Here is a 21,686-nt window from a genome sequence, read left to right as displayed (position 1 = left end):
ATGATACAAAAATTGATGATCTATTCCGTTTTCTAATAAGAATAATTTCGGAGATTACATAATGCTTACTCTTAAGCTATTCGTTTACACAGTAGTGATATTTTTTGTTTCTCTCTTTATCTTTGGATTCCTATCAAATGATCCAGGATGAAATCCTGGGCGTAAAGAATAGAAAAAAAGATTAGAAAGTAGATTTTGTCAAAATCCCTTAATAGGTTTTGAAGAGTAATCTCAGACTGAACGGAGAGAGAGGGATTCGAACCCTCGGTACAAAATAGTTTGTACAACGGATTAGCAATCCACCGCTTTAGTCCGCTCAGCCATCTCTCCTAGATGGTAGATCTAAAATGAATATAGCATTTCACTAAATAAAGACCAACATTTGTGAGAATCCAATTTTATTTTTTTATTCCATTTCAAACAATTTTTCGCTTTTTCTAGCCCGGCCAGTATCTGGCCAGGCCATTGTTTTTCCTAGATAAGGAATTAATTGACTAAATTATGAAGAATACAGTGCTCTACCTAATCTGAAAGCTAAAATCATTATTATAAAAGTAACAGCAATAAAAAGGGCTATCAAAATTTGACCTTGTGATATCATTTCTTATATTTCCTTTTATGTATTATATTTTTATCTCTTATTATAAGATTAATAGATAAGCACTTTCTATATATATATAATGTATTCTATTTTTATCTCTTATTATAAGATTAATAGATAAGCACTTGCTATATAATATTTTTTTTTTTTTTATTCCAACTATTTCAGATTATAATCTGGATGAGATGTTCTAGATTGGATTGAAAATGTATAGATCATATTGAAGGGTAAAAAAGAGATTTCAAAGACTAAGAGTGGATCATTCTTATTTTCTATATCTGTCATAAAGAAAAACTAATTCCAAATTACTTGAATTATTCTAAAGAATGTGTTAATAATCATAACAACTATCTATAAATAGACTAGTTACTAAAGAAAATCATACTATTAGTCATGGAGTATTCCCTACAATATTGATTGAGGGTTTTTCTTTTTTCTTGTAAGAGTAAAAACAAAACAATAAGGTAAGGGACGCAAGAAGTGAAAAGAAACTATCTCTTATTAAGTTTTCAGGAATAGGAAAATATGATGATCGGAACTTGCATTAGATTCTTATTAGAATCTAAAAATTACTTTTTCCTATTGGACAAAAAATCGATCTGTATGATACAATGAAATTGTGGCGGGTATAGTTTAGTGGTAAAAGTGTGATTCGTTCTATCATTATATTCAACAGAGTTGAAGGATCTTTCAACTCTCATTTATATTTTTTTATATAAAAAACTCTATTTACTATATAGGTTCTAAACCTCTCCTATGAATACCCTGGGTCAGGAAAGGAATTGTGCGCATTCTCATAATTTGAATTTGGAATGAATGATAAAATGATGATATTTTCCATTCAAGATGGCGAAACAGAATGTAGAATTTTTGAAAAGATTAGACCGATCTATCTAATCGGATCAATCAAAGATCCATGGATATCAAAATATTATTTTTCATCGTAACTAAACTAAATGTTCAACTACTAGAATAAAAAAGTTGGAGTCAAATAGCTAGGTAACAGTGACTTTGGTTTACTTTAGTCACCGTGATTTTGTTTGAGCTCGGTGAAATTTGATTTCCTCTAGGATTGCAATCAGTAGAAATAGAAAACGAAGTAATTAGAAAGATTTTTGAGCCCAATATTAAGAATTTTTCAATCTTATCTTTCTATAGGGATCATCTATCAAGTGAATAGGTATTTTCTATTTAAGGTTCTTCACCTGAAGTTAAGAGGAAAGAACTACAAATACAACTAACATAGATGTTATGGAGCAGAGCATAAATAATTTATGTATTATGTGAAAAAGCATTTTTTTTTTTTTTTTATCAGACCTCCCTTTCTATCTCTCTCTCATGGAGGAGCCGAATGAAATGAAATTTTCATGTTCGGTTCTGAATTAGAGGCGTTAATCAACGTCGACTATAACCCCTAGCCTTCCAAGCTAACGATGCGGGTTCGATTCCCGCTACCCGCTCATTCATATTTCTTATTCTTATTTCATTTTTCATGCCCATGTTACCTACCTATTCTTTCTCTTTCGTTCCCGAATCTCGTTGTGAATAGAGAAAAAATCATACTTTTTTATTCCCAATCGATAAAGTAAAGGAATAATGAAAATAAAGCGTCCATCGTCTAATGGATAGGACAGAGGTCTTCTAAACCTTAGGTATAGGTTCAAATCCTATTGGACGTAATAATTCATCGTTATGCTTTGTTAAATGTTGCAAAATGATTATTTATCTCTTTTATACTATTTCGAGCATAATAAAAAGTTGGAGATTTTCTTGAATAGCTTCTTTTAAGAGATCTTCTGCTTGTTGCGTGAATGTCCCAGAGAACGTATAATTTCTCCAAATTGGGGTTTCTTTTTTACTAAATACTCGCGCAGCTTAAGAATAAATTTTTTAACTTGTACGATCTCTAATACATCTAGATATCCATTCGTTCCGGTATAAATCATAGCAATTTGTTCTTCCACTGTCAAAGGATCTGATTGAGATTGCTTGAGCAACTCGCGTAATCGTTGGCCTCTTGCCAATTGATCTTGCGTAGCTTTATCAAGATCAGAAGAGAATTGTGCAAAAGATTCTAACTCTACAAGTTGAGCTAATTCTAATTTTAATTTCCCAGCTACTTGTTTCATAGCTTTCATCTGAGCTGCGAATCCTACTCTAGATACGAAAAGACCCACATTAATGGCAGGTTGAATTCTTGCATTGAAGAGATCAGCTGACAAGAAGATTTGTCCGTCGGTAATGGAAATGACGTTAGTGGGGATATAAGCTGAGACATCTCCAGCTTGAGTCTCAACTATTGGTAAAGCAGTCAAACTACCTCCACCTAACTGCGAATTTAATTTAGCTGCTCTTTCTAATAAGCGAGAATGTAAATAGAAAACATCTCCTGGATAAGCTTCCCGGCCAGGTGGTCTTCTTAATAGAAGAGACATTTGTCGATAAGCTTGTGCTTGTTTTGAAAGATCATCATAAATGATTAATGTATGTTTTTCTTTATACATAAAGTATTCGGCTAAAGCTGCTCCTGTATAAGGAGCAAGATATTGTAATGTAGCAGGAGAATCTGCAGTTTCCGCTACCACAATGGTATACTCCATTGCGCCACGTTCTTGGAACGTATTAACTACCTGAGCTACCAAAGAAGCTTTTTGACCAATAGCGACATAAACACATATTACATTCTGATTTTTTTGATTTATAATCGTATTTGTAGCTACTGCCGTCTTACCGGTCTGTCTGTCCCCAATAATCAATTCTCACTGACCGCGCCCTATAGGGATCATAGAATCAATAGCAATAAGACCCATTTGAAGAGGTTCATATACAGAACGTCCTGAAATAATACCTGGAGCGGGAGATTCGATCAATCGAGATTGGGAAGATGAGATCTTCCCCTTACCATCAATAGGTCGAGCTAGCGCATTTACAACTTGACCTAAATAAGCATCACTTACTGGTATCTGAGCAATTTTTCTCGTTGCTCTCACGGAACTACCTTCTTGTATCATCAAACCATCACCCATTAATATAGCTCCAACATTATCTGATTCTAGATTTAGGGCAATACCTACTGTACCATCTACAAATTCTACTAATTCCCCTGACATTACTTTATCAAGACCATGAATACGAGCAATGCCATCTCCTACTTGAAGTACAGTGCCAATATTAACAACCTTGACTTCGTTATTATATTGTTCAATCTGTTTACGTATCATACTACTGATTTCATTGGGTCGAATAGTTACCATTAACACTAGTTAATTCTCTTTTGAAAAATAAGACCTAGTATATATATATAACGTTAATCAGTTATGTTTTTCATGCCTAGCAGCAAGTCGATATTATGCTCAATCGTACGTAAATGTAACTCACTATTCAGACGATTATTCAGAGTTCCTAGAGCTCTTTGGACAGCTTGGCGAGAAATTTGTTGTCGAACTTGTTCAATTACTCTTTGTTGTTCCAATTGAACGGTTTCATTCTTTAAATTTTATAATTGTTTCAAATTAACAGAAGCAACATTGATAAGATCCTCTTTTTCTTGTTCTATTTGAGAGTATCCATTTTCCCGAATTTCACGCGCTCGCATTTCTACTTCCCGTAAGCGAGCCCGAGCTTGCTCAAGCTGATTAGCAGCTCCTTTACATAATTCTTCAGAACTCTGAATAGTACTCACTATTTTCTGTTTACGGTTATCTAATAAATTACTTAATGAAAGTAGATTATCTATTCATAAGTTGAACGAATAATCTCTTCCCAAACCGAACACGAATCTTTCGATTCATTCGGCTTTCCCGCTCGGCTTTTTTTACCAAGCCTACCCTTTTCGTTCATATTATGTAAATTAAAAAAAAAAATCAATCTATCAAAGACCGAAATCTACGAAGGGCTCTTTTGCCAAAAGGGGTTTTTTGTTATCAACTGAGTTGTTGTTTTTTCTTTTCGTATTTTTTTTCTTGAATAAATTCGCTTTTGTGTAGGTCGTCGGTTCCGCATTTAAACCCCAAAAATTGTATTGGATGGGAGATTAGGACTATTTTTCAGTAGATAGATTGAATAATTCCATTGATATGAATGTTATATATCGAATTAACCTCCAACTATGCCTTTGAACCCATCTCATATTAGCACAGCGGTTGAAAGAGTACCAGTTTTGCTTGGACTTCAAGCAGTTTAGCTTTAACCATTCTAAAGATTTTCTCATATTGGTTGGGATTGGTCAAAAATTTCCCAATCAATTACGAAATGCTATAGTTCTTCCATATTGATTTTTTGCCCTTTTAGAAGTAATTCGTTGAGATCATGCACTTTTCTATCTACAAAATGCAGTTGGTTGGATCCAGCTAGATTATTCAAATATACAACTCGCACACACTCCCTTTCCGAAATAGGTCAGTACACCAAGCACCACACTGAGATTTAGTATATTTGTTTCTAAAATATTGGTATTTAACCTAAAACCCTCAGCGAAGGATAAAAAAATTAGGGAAATGAAAGAATCAGTTACATTTTTCATACGCTCTCCCCTCATAGATAAGGATACTTTTACAAAGTTTTTTCTCTGACTTGATTCATTCTGGATAAACAAATTTCGAGTACTTAGTAAGTCCCAGGTCCTGCATAACGATAAATAAGGATATAATAAAAAAAACTTTGCTCAATCTATCTACTTCTCCGAGTGTCGCAAGTCTTTCTGACCAAAACAAGTGACGTATAAGTCCATTATTTTGGATCAGCCCCTCCCCTATTGGCTGAACAAGAAAATTGATAAAGGGGGGTCCTTAAAATCCCGAAGGATACGGATTTTAGTCTTCGAGATTAAACAAATGGATTAGCAAATAAAAGTGCTAGAGCTACAACTAATCCATAAATAGTTAAAGCTTCCATAAAAGCTAAACTTAGCAGTAAGTTACCTTGTATTTTACCCTCCGCCTCCGGTTGTCTCGCAATACCTTTAACAGCTTGTCCCGCAGCAGTGCCTTGACCAATGCCAGGTCCAATAGAAGCAAGGCCTACGGATAATCCAGCAGCAATAACGGAAGCAGCAGAAATCAAAGGATTCATGGTAATCTCCTCTTAGATTAAATAATGGTGGATAATATGATAGTTTTCTCTATTGATTTGATTGTTCACGTTCAACTAGAGAACAATTTCTTTTCTTTGAAAACAACTCAATTTTGATTCGACGAAATGGTATTAAAAAATTATTTGATAATAAAAAATAGGTAAATCCTCTACCCTTATATTATATCCTTTTTTAGATTAAATATTCTATCTCTAATTCTTTAGAGATAGAATATATAGACAAACTATGTACATAAAACGTATCCCTTCGAGTCATTGCTCGAAACTGGGATACACACATAGTTTACTAAACTAATTCCCATTAGTAAACCTATTAATATTATTAATGTAGATATGAATCTACAAATATGATCTATTCTATCTATCGATTTTATCGACGGGTGAGGTGATCCTTAATCTTTCTACTAAGATCTTAGAGATTCGGTATTTTCATTTATGACTATAATTAAGGGGGAATCAAAATGGAAAGAACATTTAACTTTTTATAAATATAAATGAGAAAATTATTATGAATCTGAATTAAAAGACTAAGTCCAATTAATTCAATTAATGATGACCCTCCATGGATTCTCCTATATAAGCTGCGGCTAGAGTTGCAAAGATTAGAGCTTGAATGCCACTTGTAAATAATCCTAGGAACATTATAGGTATAGGTACCACTAAAGGTACTAAGGAAACAAGAACGGCAACTACCAATTCGTCAGCTAATATATTTCCAAAAAGCCGAAAACTAAGTGATAGAGGTTTCGTAAAATCTTCTAATATGTTAATCGGTAAAAGTATTGGAGTTGGTTGAATATATTTACCAAAATAGCCTAAACCCCTCTTTGTAAGACCTGCATAAAAATAAGCTACTGATGTGAGCAAAGCTAGAGCTACTGTAGTATTAATATCATTTGTAGGCGCGGCTAATTCCCCATGAGGTAATTGAAAAATTCCCCAGGGGAAAAGAGCACCTGCCCAATTAGAAACAAAGATAAATAAAAACATGGTTCCTATAAAAGAAACCCAAGGACCATATTCTTCTTCGCCAATCTGAGTTCTAGCCAAGTCCCGAACAAATTCGAGAACATATTCCACAAAATTTTGAGCTCCGTTTGGAACAATTTGTGGGTCTTGAACAGCTAGAGTAGTTGAACTTAATAATACAGCAATTACAATCCAGGAAGTTATAAGTACCTGTGCATGAACTTGGAACCCCCCTATTTGCCAATAAAAATGCTGACCTACTTCCACACCGGATATCTCATAGAAAAAATTCAGCGTGTTAATAGGAAATTGTACAATATTCATATTACCCTTTCTATATTAAAGATGAATTTCAAAAAAAAAAAGATTTTGGTTCAATGACCGATTCCTCAATTATTTCACTATCATCAGTTAGGTTACGAAATAAAATAATGAAATGATTATTTCATTGATTAAGAAGATTTTTGTATTTCTAGACTAAATATATCTGTATTTCTAGACAAATATATCTTAATCTATTCTATAAGATTTGGGAATAGTAGCCAACTTAGTTTTAGCTTCTCTTTTTTTTGTTTATTCACTTTTTATAGAATTACAATGCTTTACCCGTGCGAATTGCTAAAATTAATTTATTTAGGATCAGTCGGATTGGTCCTCTACCATCATCATTGGCTGGGATTGGGATATCCACGAGATCCAGGTCACAATCTGTATCAACTAAGCAAATTGTGGGAATACCCAAAGTTCTACATTCCCGAATAGCAGCATATTCTCCTTTTTGATCGAGAATTATTACAATATCGGGTAATTTTTTCATGTATCTAATACCTCCCAGATCTTCCTGTAATTTGTTCAATTCTCTCCTGAGTATTGCTGCTTCTTTCTTCGTAAATTGATCAAATCCTCCCGTATTTTTTTTTTCATTAAATTTTTGAATTTTTCAAGTCTTGCTTCTGTAGTAAACCAATTAGTTAACATACCCGCGAGCCATTTTTTATTTACATAATGACATCGAGCTGCTAAAGTAGCTAATTTAGCTGCATCAGCTGTTTGATGTTTTGTACCAACTATCATAAATTGTTTTCCTCTTTTTGCTCCATCAAACACAAAATCACAGGCTTCTGATAAAAAACGAGCGGTATAAGTCAAATTTATAATATGACTATTTTGACGTTCTTTAAAAATGTAAGGTGCCATCTTAGGATTCCATTTTTTTGTCTCATGACCAAAATGAACTCCTACTCTTACCATTTCTTTCAAATTGATGTTCCAATTTTTTTTCATCATTTTCTTTTTTTGCTTTTTAATATGAACTGGAATACCTACATTCCAATGGAATGGGTTAAATTGCTTGCCGTAGCCTACTTGGTACAAATATTCATTTGATTTTTTTATTTTTTTTTAATACAATAAAGCAAATTGTTAGATTTCTTTCTTTATAAATTTCTTTTTTACTACTCCTACTCGTTTTGATTTTTTCTTTATTTTGACTAATTTTTTTTGAACTTTTTTTTTTTGTTTTTACAATAAAACTTTAAAGAAAAAGAAAAAATCTTTCACTTTTATTGGAAATAGATTTTTCTTACTCATTCTCGGATCTATTTTACTTCGTTTTTTCAAACGGTTGAATCCAGTACCAACAGGTATCATTCTCCTGAGAATAACATTTTCCTTCAAGCCCTTCAACCAATCAATGCGACCTTGAAGAGCAGATTTCGCTAAGACCCGAGCAGTTTCCTGAAAACTCGCTTCCGATAGAAAACTTTGAGTATTCAGAGATGCGTTTGTCATTCCCAATAAAATGGTTCGATAGTTTATTCTTTTTTCGAGAGCACGATCCATTCTTTGTGCTTGTGATAATCTAATGAGTTCTCCGGGTAAAAAAAGACTATTTAGTCCATTTTCCAAATTTTTATTTTCGGACTTTTCGACATCTACAACTAAAACTTTCGATGTAATTTGGCGCACAATAATTTCTATATGCTTATCAGAAATTTGTACCCCCTGGGATTGATAAATCTTTTGAATTTCATTGACCAACTGATTCTGACTATCCTCCATAGTTATTCTAACACTGGTGAATGACCCCCAAAAGTTTCCAAAAAATCTTGCCAAGTGTCTGTTCAATTCTTTAAAAAATTTTTTTCGATTTTTCGATATTAAAGTATTCGAGCAGGCTTCTGATAATTGTTCAACTTTAGGAAGACCTTGAATTATATCATCAGATTTTAATCTGTCGTATGACATGGTGATTAATGTATCTCCTTCGTAAAGAATTTTCCCATAATAACTATTATGAGTTGCTCCTCGAGTACCCAAATAGGGTTTAGCTAATCTAATGATAAAAGATCCCTCACGAACAACTACAATTTGACCAGATTCTTGGAGTTGTTTATCTTCGAATATCCATATGCTTTTGCAAAAAAATTGTCCAAGGCTGACTACTGGAAATGTTTTTTCAAAAAAATTGGATAGGGAAAAGTACAAATGAAAATTGAAAAGAATATTTCTGCATGAATCAAATTTATAAATTTCCCTCTTTTCGTCCATAAAATAGCATTTAGCTACTTGAAAAGTATTCGAGTCATTGTTAGAAATTGAACATTCATTTAGTAATACTTTTTTATAAGTCATCAAACGACAGTATGGAAAACGATTAGAAATACTATGTAAATAACCCAGGAAACCTGACAATGCCATTTTTTTATTTGCATCCGACTTTTTTACTATATTTAAGCTTTTTAAAGAATCATTAAACAAAACGATTTGCAAAAAATCAGAAGTAGACAGAATAATAAAAGATTGATCTTTTTTATTCTCATTAGGTACTGAACGAATAGTTCCCTTACTAAGTAATTTACTTTGATCATTCGAAAAAAAAGAATTAGTGTGACCTAATTTGTTATGAAACAAAAATGGAGAACTTGCCATATTAAAAGAAGGGTATTTCAGCAAGCTAATTTGAATCATATTGATAATGATCTTATTTGTTCTTACTGAAATGAGAGAAATATAAGCCTTTTTTATTTTTAATCTGGGCCTTCCGTCTAATTGATTTTCAAGAAAATTCCTTTCTTTTTCAATTGAATAACCCCCGAGAATATTCCCATATTTTATCATTTTTGAACGAGGGTCATTCAAAAAAGCAAAAATATTGTTATTTTCATTTTTATAGAAAATAGATTCTATAGGCATTCTAAGAATTAAATGAGGACAAGGGATTCTTCGCTTCCCCGATTGTTTATCACACCATAATGGTACGATGAGTTTATTTTTTACCCTCATATTGTTGGTATTTTCAAAAAGAATGGTGCAATCGATAGAGTCTTGATGTTCGTTAGCTATGGTTCGATCAGTTTTGAGATAATTGAAGATTTTTTTCCCTCTTTCAAAACAGTTTGAGTCAACTGATTCGTGTTTCACCTGATCCACTGAATAATTCGAAAGTGATTTATGTTTGTAAAGGAGAAGCTCTCTAATATCCACTTGATCTTGATCTTTATGAAAAGCGGATTCATATATCCCTCCCAATAATACCCATAAATGAGTTGTCTTTTCTATTAAATTAGACAGCATAGGGATATTCCAGTGCATTTCTCCTGTCAGGCCAGAATATATAGATTTCTTTACTTTCTCTTTAAAAGGGGGTTTTTTTGCACGAATCTCAGCAATTATTTGTTCCGATTCCACGAGTTGATTATTCTGAATGAATAGCAAGCTTTCTGGTGGAATCGTTAAGTTTTGTACTTCATATTGATTATCGATAGTCACGTCTAAACTATTATGGCATATATAAGCAGGGTGCCCATGACGGGTGCGGGTAGGAAAAACAAAATTTTTGTTGAATTCCATTTTTCCGGTGAACGGGGCTCGTATATGTTCTGCAACATCACCCGTAAATACCCCACCAGTATGAAAAGTCCTTAATGTTAGTTGAGTTCCCGGCTCTCCAATTGATTGGCCTGCAATAATGCCAACTGCTTCTCCTAATTCGATTAAGTTACTATGAGTAGTATTCCGACCATAACATAATTGACAAATCCAAGATATACTTTTGCAAGTAAAAGGGGTTCGTATATATATTGGTTGTATTTGGAAATAATAGAATTGATTGGCAAGTTTAATTCCAATATCTTCATTGCGCGTGGCAATACATCTTCCCTTTATATATACATCATCTGCTAATACGCGCCCAATGAGTATTTGTAGAACAAATTGATTTTTGATTGTTTCTTGATCTTGAATAAGATTTACAAAAAGACCTTGTATAGTACCGCAATCTACTTTACGTACAACGAGGTGTTGTACTACTTCAACAAGTCTACGTGTGAGATATCCAGCATCTGCTGTTCGTATAGAAGTATCTACAACTCCTTTACGAGCACCGTAACAGGAAATAATATATTCTGTTAAGGAAAGTCCTTCACGTAAATTTCCTTGAATGGGTAGATCGACAATTTTTCCTTGAGGATCTGACATTAATCCTCTCATACCTACTAATTGGTGAACTTGAGATATACTTCCTCTAGCTCCTGAAAAGGACATCATATGTACTGGATTAAGAGGATCAGTCATCTTAAAATTCGAATTCATTTCTCGTTTCAAATATTCACTGGTAGCATGCCATATCTCAATCAATTGACGTAATTTTTCCACTGCATCTACATTTCCATAATCATGATGTCTTTCCGAAGCAAACCCTTGTTGCTGCACATCTTGGATAAGCCATAGTTTAGCTGGTGTTGTTAAAAGATCATCAATTCCTAATGAAATAGCTGCATCGGTAGCTTGCTGGAAACCTAAAATCTTCAGTTGATCTAATACATGTGATGTATATGTCATTCCAAATTGATTTACGAATCTTTTAATAAGGTGCTTCATAACAAATTTATCCATCCCTTTATTAAAAAAGGGCACTTCAAAAGGAAAGGGTACTTTTAATTTAGGTTGTATCATAAAAAGAAGGTATTTTCAATTTAGGTTGTATCAATAAAATATTTCCATTTTGGATAAAATCTCCCCATTTTGGGTTGGGGAGTAGGAATCAGCAATGGGTTTAAGCTCCAAAGCTCCTTTAATCTTTATCTCTGCATCAATGAAAGGATCATAAGATTAATAACATTAAATTCTGAATAGTGACAGTTCTTGTCGGATATCATAAGTCCACAAGCCTTTTATAGCTTCTTCTATTTCTCGATTAAAACGAATACGACCAACGGTCGTTCGAATGTATTTATTAAGTATTTCCCCCACTCTACATTTTCTTATTCGAAAATGATCATAGATTTCGTAGAAGGTACCGAAAGATTCATATTGAACTTCGATAGGAAGTTCTCGATTTACTGAATTAATAATAGAGGTATCTATATCTCTCCTCCATCGGAGCCATAAAGGACTGTCTAAATCAATTTTTTTTTGTTCATAAGCTTTAAGCACATCATCATAGCTATAAAACGAAGGTGAGACGATCTTCTTTTTTGAATTATTCGGGTGGTATCTATTTTCATAAATGCCCTGGTTTTTTTGAATAGTTGATCTATAAAGTCCTAGAAGCATATCTTGAGTCGGTACACAAATAGGGTCTCCTATAGTTGGAGAGATAAGATTGAGATGAGAAAACATAAGTAAACGAGCTTCTACTTGAGCTTCCATAGATAAAGGTACGTGAACATCCATCTGATCTCCATCAAAGTTTGCATTAAACCCTGCGCAAACCAATGGGTGTAAACAAATGGCACGTTCTTTTATTAAAATGGGTAGAAATGCTTGTATTCCTAATCTGTGTAAGGTGGGTGCTCGATTTAATAATATGGGATGTCTTTGGATAGTCTGTTTAAGTACGTTCCATATAATAGGTTTCCTATCTCGAATTAAAAATTTAGCAGTTCTTAGATTGGGAGCAATCTGTCGTTCAACTAGATCACGAATTAAAAATGCTTGAAAAAGTTTTATTGCGATTTCTCGGGGTAATCCACATTGGTACAATGAGAGATGGGGAGCTACCACAATAACAGAACGACCTGAATAATCGACCCATTTTCCAAGTAAATTTTCACGAAATCTTCCTTCTTTCCCTTGGAGGAAATCTGAGAATGATTTATAAGGTCTATCCTTACTATCTTTCACCGGTTGCGCGCCTATACTGTTATCAAGAAGTGCATCTATAGCTTTTTGGACTAATTTCTTTTTATCAAACAATAAATTTGGTATTAGAAATGCACGAGTCCATTCTATGGATGCTAAAAGATTATTATTTCGACGGATAACTTTTAGATAAAGTTCATTGAGATCCGAAGTAATCACTCCACCTTCATTTAATTTATACATTGGCCTCAGGTCGGGAGGAAGAACTGGTAATAGGCATAAAACCATCCATTGTGGTTCTACATTTGTTTGAATAAAATATTGAGCAAATTTCATCCGTCGAACCAAGCGATCCTTTCTTCTTTGAAGTGAAATAAGTTTTTTCTTGATACTATAATATAGTTTTTTCAAAGGAGAGTCCAAAAATTGGGGTTGTATCCCCAACCCCAATAATATAGATATTTTCGTATCTATTTCCTTCCATTCTATATATGAATGATCTATAATCATTTGCAGATTTAGACCAACTAATTGTTCTTTGATAGCTTTTCCTCCAGTGGTAATTTCTCACTCTTGAAATAGCGCAAAATCCCAAGAGAGATAAGAAGCAATATCTTTTGCCCAAGATTTAGACTCATATTCACGAAGTTTTCCCTGAAATCGCAATAAAGTTGGCTTGTTAACTATGGGCCTAGTAATAAAAACATTTGGATAGGTTTTACAATCTTTTTTCCCCCCCTCAGAATCGGACATGAAAGTTTCCTCTCATCCGGCTCAAGTAACTATACCCAAATGGAAAGTGATTATGTATCATTATGCAAAAAATGTTTTTTGCTCTCTGATACAGACAATGTTTCCCGACGGTTTTCGTCCCCAAGTGATAAAACTAAATAGTTACTCTTTGCTCAAGTGCCAAGTGAATTCGATTATTGGTTTACAATTCGTATTATGACATAAATACGTAATTAATGAGCAGTCTTCTCCCTTTTGAACGATACATTTCTTTGTGAAAGATCTTTAATTTATTGTGAAATTCATATGGGATTTACTTGTCTCTATCTCTTTATTAATTGATCCTGTAGGTTTCTGTTTTACTTTGATGGTTACAATACTATTTGAAGCATATGTGCGATGAATAGACTCCTATAACCATATTTTCTCTTTGGTCTAGAATAAAAAGAAAAATGAAACAGATTTTTGATTCCATTTTGTTTCTGTTTCTGATAAAAGAAGTATTTTTACGAAGTCCAATTAGTAATTTAAATTAATATATTACTCAAGATATTAACCCTAGATTCATTCCTCTTTATCAACATGGTTCTAATTCTGAGCTTCATGTCCCTCTTGCCGAGGGACGTGTCAGAGCTAAGGGCATCCCAATTAGATTGAATAGGATGACAGTTCCTATGGATCTGTATAATCGGAGCTTGTGATCAAGTCACACATCCCAGTATACTAGGCCTTCTAATTCTTTACGAGTCTTATTTAATAGATTCGCGATATAACTGGGACGTCGTTTGAAATACCAAATATGAACAACTGGATATGCCAGTTTAATGTATCCCATTCGATATCTTCGAATTCGAGGATCAATAACAAGTTCAACTCCACATTGAGTACAAAAATTGGAGTCGTAGTTTTCCTTCTCATTTTCTATCATTGGAGGTTTTACACAAGCACAAACTCCCCTTTTCCTAGGTCCAAATATCCTTTCACAAAGTAATCCACCTCTTATTGGTTCATAAGTTCTATAATCTAAAATCTGTTCTGCAGTCACTTGTCTGACTCTTTCTCCATTAGGTAATATTCTTTCAGACCAAGCGAGAATCTTCTCGGGAGAAACTAATCCAATTTGGAGTTGTTCGTGTTTATTCTGGTCATTCATAATAAATAAATTTTGATTCATTTTGATCAAACTTCCTTCTTATCTATTTGAAAGTCCATCTCAGATAGAGTAGTATGATTCAATTCTAGAGCTAAATATCGTGGTTCTCGACTGAGCAATCGGAAAGATTCTGTAAAAGTGGTAGGTTTAGGCATTGGTTCTCCGTTGAAAATGGCACCAAATATTTTTTCACGAGTGTCCATATGATCAGATTTTAAAGTAAGTATCTCGTGTAAAATATAAGCAACACCAAAACCTTCTAGAGCCCAAACTTCCATTTCTCCTACTCGTTGTCCTCCTCTGGAGGATTTTCCTTTTACAGGTTGTTGTGTAACCAACGCATAAGGCCCACGGGAACGTGCATGAATTTTGTCGTCAACTTGATGGCACAATTTCGATATATAAGCTATTCCTATTGTAACAGGTTGTTCAAAAACCTTTCCTGTTCTTCCATCAATTAATCTATGTTTTCCAGGATTATCAGTTTCAAATACCCATGGATTAGCTGTTTGCTCACTAGCTTTATAAAGCTCAAAAAACACTAGTTTTCTAGAAGCTTCTCGCTCGTACCTTTCGTCAAAAGGTGGAAGTCTATAATGTTTGTTCATTAGTTTTCCTGCTAAACCAAGTAAACATTCAAAGATCTGTCCTACATTCATTCGTGAAGGTACCCCTAATGGATTTAATACCATGTCCACTGGTGTTCCATTTTTTAAATAAGGCATATCTTGCCTGGGCAAAATTTTTGAAATAATACCTTTATTACCATGCCTTCCCGCTACTTTATCACCCACTTGTATTTTACGTTTTTGTAAAATATATACATGAACTTTTTCTATAATATCGCCGAGATAATCGTCTTCCTCCTCCTCGAACTCCTGAAAGCATCTCACATCGATAACTCAACCTTTTACACCTTTAGGGACTCTGAAACAATTTTCTTTTCCAGTAGGTGCCTTAATATCAAATAAAGCTTGTAATAATTTTCCTTCTGGAGTATTTATTAGTGAGTCTTCTTCTGCTTCCAGTATTAATTTACCTACTAATATATCACCTGTTTCTATCCAAGATCCTATCATTACAATGCCGTTTTCGTCCAGATGACGGAGTAAGTAAGCATTTAAATGAGGTATTTCTCTAGTTATTACTTCAGGGCCCTGGTCCGTAAAATAAACTCCAATTTTGTATCTTACGATCTGAAAAGAAGTAAAAATGTCTTCATATACCAGACGTTCACTAATAAGTATTGCATCTTCAAAATTGTATCCTTCCCATGGCATATAGGCCACTAAAATGTTTTTTCCCAAAGAAAGTTCTCCCCCTGCTGTAGCTGCACTGTCTGCTATAATTTGTCCCCTCTTTACATATTCCCCTTGGCGAACTCGGGGTTTTTGATGCATACAAGTATCACTATTAGAACGTTGATATAGAATCAATTCTGTTTCTATATTGTCTCGAGCAACAGATGAAGTTATGATTATATTTTCACCATCAATATACTTTATTTTTCCCCCTTGCTTGGCTATAGCTACACTTCCTGAATCTAGAGCTACTTGACCCTCCAATCCAGTTCCAACAATACACTTCTCAGGTTGAACAAGTGGAAGTGATTGACGCTGCATATTAGAACCCATTAAAGCACGATTCGCATCATTATGTTCGATAAAATGAATAAGACAAACTCCAACGGAAAAATATTGGGAAGGGAAAATACTTCTAAAATGAATTTGGTCCCATGCAAAAAATAAAAATTCTTGCTGAAATCGAGCTGCAGTCAATTGTTCCTCTGGAACCCCTTGATTTAATGCCAGATAATTTCCTATAGCTATCCGATAGTATTCATCTTCTCCCGGTAATAGATAAACCATATGGTCTTTGTTCGATCTCTCAGATAGCCTATAGAATGGACTTTTTAAAGAGTCGTAATGACCAAGCGTTGCATAAATAGATAACGATCCAATAAGCCCAACATTTATTCCTTCGGATGTCGTAATCGGACAAATACGTCCATAATGACTAGGATGAATATCCCGTGTACAAAAAGTAGACGTTCGACTTGTCAATCCTCCAGGGCCCAAAGAGCTCACTTTTCGACTATGAACTATTTCTGCCAACGGATTAGTTTGATCCAAAAATTGTGATAAGGGATGTAACCCAAAAAAATTATGAAAAGTACCCGTTAATGAAATGAAAGTTTCCAATTTAATAAGAGTTATTCTCTTTTTAACATTGATTGATATACCAAGTAATATAGTTTTTTCAACTGCTTCTCTGAAATCATATAGAGCTAATCGTAATTGCTCTTGTAATAAATCTGCTACAGAACGAATATATCAATTTTTTAAGTGATCTATATCATCGAGTGTACTTGCTCCAAATTGCACTTTGATAAGGTAATCCACAGCAGCCAATATATCGTACGGTAATAATAAAATTTCGTTCTCGGATACATCAAGACTTAGTTTTTATTCAGATTTCGTCGACCCATCTTTCCTAATAAACATTTCGTTCGAAAAAATGTTGTTACTTTTTCATCTATAGACTCAAAATCCAATTCTTCTTCTTCTTCTTCTTCTCCTTCTTCTTCATTTTCGTCACTTATGTAAAGTTTTTTATAAAGTTTTAAAATAGCTTTCCGCTTCCCGCCATACCAAGTATAATACTCCTTCGAATATCGGAAAAACGCTTTAACATTCTTATAGTTAAAAATCTCTTTGAAATTTAGACCCATAGCCAATAAAAAAAGTAAAACAGATATTTTTTTTTTGTTTATATGAATCCATATATTTTCTTTTTTTTTTATTAAACTCTAATCTTGATCTTCTTCCCCAATCTGAAATTATTGTGCCAATCCAGATAATGTTTCCCGACGGTTTTCGTTTCCAAGTGTAATAAATACCGGGGCTTCTTACTATTTGATTGACCATGACTCTGTAATTTCCATTTATTACAAAAGTTCCTTTAGAATTCATCAAAGGAATATCTCCTAGATATAAAATCTGGTCCTGTATTTCACAAGTTTTCTTAGTTTTCTTAATCAATCTTGCTGGTACATATAATTGACAGTTATATGTAACAGACATATATACAACATCTCTCTCTTTAATGAAAGGTTCTGTTAATTTATATTCAGAACCAAAAAGAATAATTTTTATCTTTTTATTTGAGCTTTCAATTTTTGAAAATTTATTGATTTCTTCTATTAAGCCTTGATTGATAAAACGAAAAAATCCTTCAAGTTGTATTTTACCAAATTGGGGAATTGTCAATATTCCTTTATTTTCTTCTAATCGCATTGAATGTTTGCTATCCTATATTTCTATAGTCAATTTTATATTTCGATATTGTATTCCCCATTAATCTAGACGAATAAATTCGACAAAAAATTGACATGTTTTGTTCACTATATCAAAAAAACAAAAAAAGAAAAAAAGGAAGCTATTTTCTTTTATTATTAAACAAATGATATATGATGTAAATATTTCTATAGTTGTAAATTCTCTAGTTATTGACAGACAAAAGTGGATTTAGTATACTTAATTGGGTACTCTAAATTCCTATTCTATACTAAAGGCAGGAACTTCAATTCCTAACCGATATTAATAGGTTATAGGTTCCATTTTAATAAGATAATTGAAAACCAATCCCTCTTTTTCCTATTGGAAAAGTCTAAATCCCCTATTAGACCTGGGGACTATAAATTGGTTATATGGCATATCCGAGTGATAAACAAGAATACGTGAAATACCTTACATATCATCTCCGATAAATAAAGCAAAATAGAGTTTTACCTTAGGATAAACTAGATATGGGGATGGCGACATAGCCAAGTGGTAAGGCAGGGGACTACAAATCCTTGATCCCCAGTTCAAATCTGAGTGTCGCCTTGGTAGTCTAAACAAATACAAAAGTCTCTATTTGTATCCATGTCTTTTGGAGACAACTTGTGTAGCTTCAGGTGCTATTGCTAATATAGCAAATAAAATTGAATTTTATCGTTAATGTCTGATCTGATAGGTAGTTTATAGTAATTAGTTACAATAAAAAATTTTGAGAAGCCTCTACTATCGACTCATCCTTTCAGAATAGGAAGGTAGAAGATTCCCACTTTGCACTATTTTGAATAGTTCCATTATCATCAAGAATCAATAATGATATTATTAATTTGTTTTTTTTTAAACTTTTTTTTAATTTTTTAAAAAGAGAGGGATTCGTATGGATATAGTCGGTATCGCTTGGGCTGCTCTAATGGTAGTTTTTACTTTTTCTCTTTCACTCGTAGTATGGGGTAGAAGTGGAATTTAATAGAATTTGAATAGTCCTTCTGTGTTTAATCGTTCTGTTAAAAACAAATAAACAATGATTATTACGATGATTAAATCATTACTATCATTAATTATTTATCTATCGTTAAATTAAATTATCAACGAGATGATTTATAATATCAAATTGATCATGTTAGAAATAAAATTCTACTTCATATTTAGAAAATATGAAGTAGAGTTTTATATAGCGAACCATACTATTTTTCACTATACATCTGTTAAAGCATATGGAGCATTATTGCTCTGTCTTTTCCATATCAATTTTTTGCCTTTACGATATACAATTTTGTATATTACTATGGAATAGTAAACAATGCGTATTCGTATTATCAATATTTTTGAAAATATTATTCAAATCAAAATAACACCTATGTTTTTATTTACATCAATTTTTCCAGAGATATGTAAGAAATTATGTCTAGTTCCCACGAGACAAATTAGAATTTAGATCTACTTATCCAAAATCTGTATATAAGTGGTATAAACGAAAATTTTTTTGTAACTACTTCTTCTCAAAAAAATCTACTGACCGCTATAACTTTTTTATAGGGACGATTTAGACTAATTCTAGATTCTAAGTAATCACTCTAGTTCACTTTGAGGCTTCGTTTGCGCGTAAATGACGATTAGAAAAGCAGTGGGCACTGCAATGAATAATAGAATAGCAATAAATGCAAGGTTATTTACTTCCATGATTGATTTTCGCTTCGTTTTAAAATAACTCGAGATTTGATCTCATAGAGTATCTCTTTTTTTTTACAAAAAAAAATTTCATTAATGTTTGTCTCAATCAAATATTTCTTTTTTATGTTAATGTCTATTATATATTAGAACAGGATCTATCTATATAGAGATAGATGGTTTTGATAATAGTCAAAAACCAAAAAGGGTCTAGTAAAAAATTGATGAGCAAACAAAAATATGAGAGATGAACGCAGAGCGTAAATCTATACATGGTATTCTTCCTAACACAGATCTATCTTACTACGCCTTTTTTATTTCTCAAGGAAAAAAAGATTGCATATCTAATAATTCGGCGAATCCACACACAAAATGTGTAAAAAAGATGTCAAATCTATTCTAGTCTACTCTATTTCCCTTTTTTGCTCTTGTTTGGGGTAGGAATCGCTCAAACAATTGTTCAATTTATTGAATCGGGACTGACGGGGCTCGAACCCGCAACTTCCGTCTTGACAGGGCGGTACTCTAACCAATTGAACTACAATCCCACTAGGTACAGTTTATTGACTAAACTGTCATAAAAAAAACTGTGTCGGGTCGTATTTGTAAAACTTTTATCTTTCAAATTTATATATCAAAACTGTTCGTTCCGATTCTTTCTCTATAGTTCCGATTCTTTCTCTATACAATAGGGTAGGGGATTCAAAAACCAATTACCTTTCTTATCTGATAGATAAATATCTATCTCAATCTATCAAGTTGGTATTGGGCCGAGCTGGATTTGAACCAGCGTAGGCATATTGCCAACGAATTTACAGTCCGTCCCCATTAGCCACTCGGGCATCGACCCAGGGAAAAATGGGAAGTTGATTATAGTACCTAATTAGGTACTATAATGACTTTCCTAGCCTACCTAGTACCCCTAGGGGAAATCGAATCCCCGTTGCCTCCTTGAAAGAGAGATGTCCTGGGCCACTAGACGATAGGGGCCTACTTATTGTTATAATATTCAAATCCCTAGGAATTTGTCAATATTGGTATATAAATATGAATAGATGTTATTTATGTCCTTTCAAAAGTAATTTAGTCTTTTTTAATATGTTTTGAGTAGGCATGATGGTAGAAGTCATATCAAACCATTTTGTCTCATGCAACAAATCACACTTCTTCATGTAACTTAATTAAACTTGCTAATTTGGTCAAATAATTATATTTCCTTTAGTGGCAATCATGGATTCTTTCTTTAATATATGAACTATTGTTGTTTGTTATAAAAAAGTTGCATCTATGGATTATCTTTGCTACTTACACAATATTGTCATTATTATCATATTCATTATGTATATCATCTTGATAATTCGGCTGACCACTTTTATCATTTTGCTCAATCCATCCAATTGTAGACCATTGATTCCTTGATTGTCCAATGATCAATTGAACTCATCTTGACCTATGTATTAACTAAAAGCTTGATATATATCAAATTAGATATATAATTGATACACACACACACACACACACACACACACACACACACACACACACACACACACACACACACACACAAAGATATATATATATATATGCATACAAGTCTATTGAGAATCTCTATTATATTATCTACTAATTCATATCGAGTTGAAGATATCTGGTATAGTTCAACATATTGATCAAGGATCAATTTTAGTATCACTATTGATATTCTAAGTATCAGTCTTTCATATGGATGATTACTAATCATCAAGTCTTGCATATTTACATTTCATATAACTTGTGCATAGTTTCCAAGTTTTCTTATTTACCTTTCATATAACTTTCCATGCATAGTTGTTGAGTTTACCTTTCATATTACTTGTTGTGCATGGTTGTCAAGTTTTCTTACACTATTTAATATCTATTTCTCATCCCACAACTTCTGTATTTCTAGTTCAAATGTTGTTTAATTTCTCTAAGGGTGAAGCTTGTTTGAGGTAAGTCAACCATATGCTTCTACTCATTTTTATCTTTAGTTTCACCTTGAGATGTTTTATGTGCTACTACCATGACATAA

At 33.1% G+C, this 21,686-nt stretch overlaps 4 non-coding genes across 4 annotated transcripts; 2 read left to right on the top strand and 2 right to left on the bottom strand.

Annotated features, from left to right (window-relative positions):
• Positions 1-241: 241 nt before the first annotated feature.
• TRNAS-GCU (transfer RNA serine (anticodon GCU)) lies at positions 242-330 on the bottom strand. The gene has a single exon. It is a non-coding gene; the product is annotated as a tRNA-Ser (tRNA).
• A 1,878-nt stretch (positions 331-2,208) lies between these two features.
• TRNAR-UCU (transfer RNA arginine (anticodon UCU)) lies at positions 2,209-2,280 on the top strand. The gene has a single exon. It is a non-coding gene; the product is annotated as a tRNA-Arg (tRNA).
• Positions 2,281-18,446: 16,166 nt separating this feature from the next.
• TRNAC-ACA (transfer RNA cysteine (anticodon ACA)) lies at positions 18,447-18,517 on the top strand. Its single transcript has one exon. It is a non-coding gene; the product is annotated as a tRNA-Cys (tRNA).
• A 1,885-nt stretch (positions 18,518-20,402) lies between these two features.
• On the bottom strand, positions 20,403-20,486 carry TRNAY-GUA (transfer RNA tyrosine (anticodon GUA)). Its single transcript has one exon. It is a non-coding gene; the product is annotated as a tRNA-Tyr (tRNA).
• Between the last annotated feature and the right edge of the window lie 1,200 nt (positions 20,487-21,686).

Source organism: Cupressus sempervirens, chromosome 10 (genome assembly GCF_028749045.1).
Source record: "Cupressus sempervirens isolate cs-2001-9-10 chromosome 10, ASM2874904v1, whole genome shotgun sequence".
NCBI lineage: Eukaryota > Viridiplantae > Streptophyta > Pinopsida > Cupressales > Cupressaceae > Cupressus > Cupressus sempervirens.
This window is presented reverse-complemented; position numbering and strand designations above follow the sequence as displayed.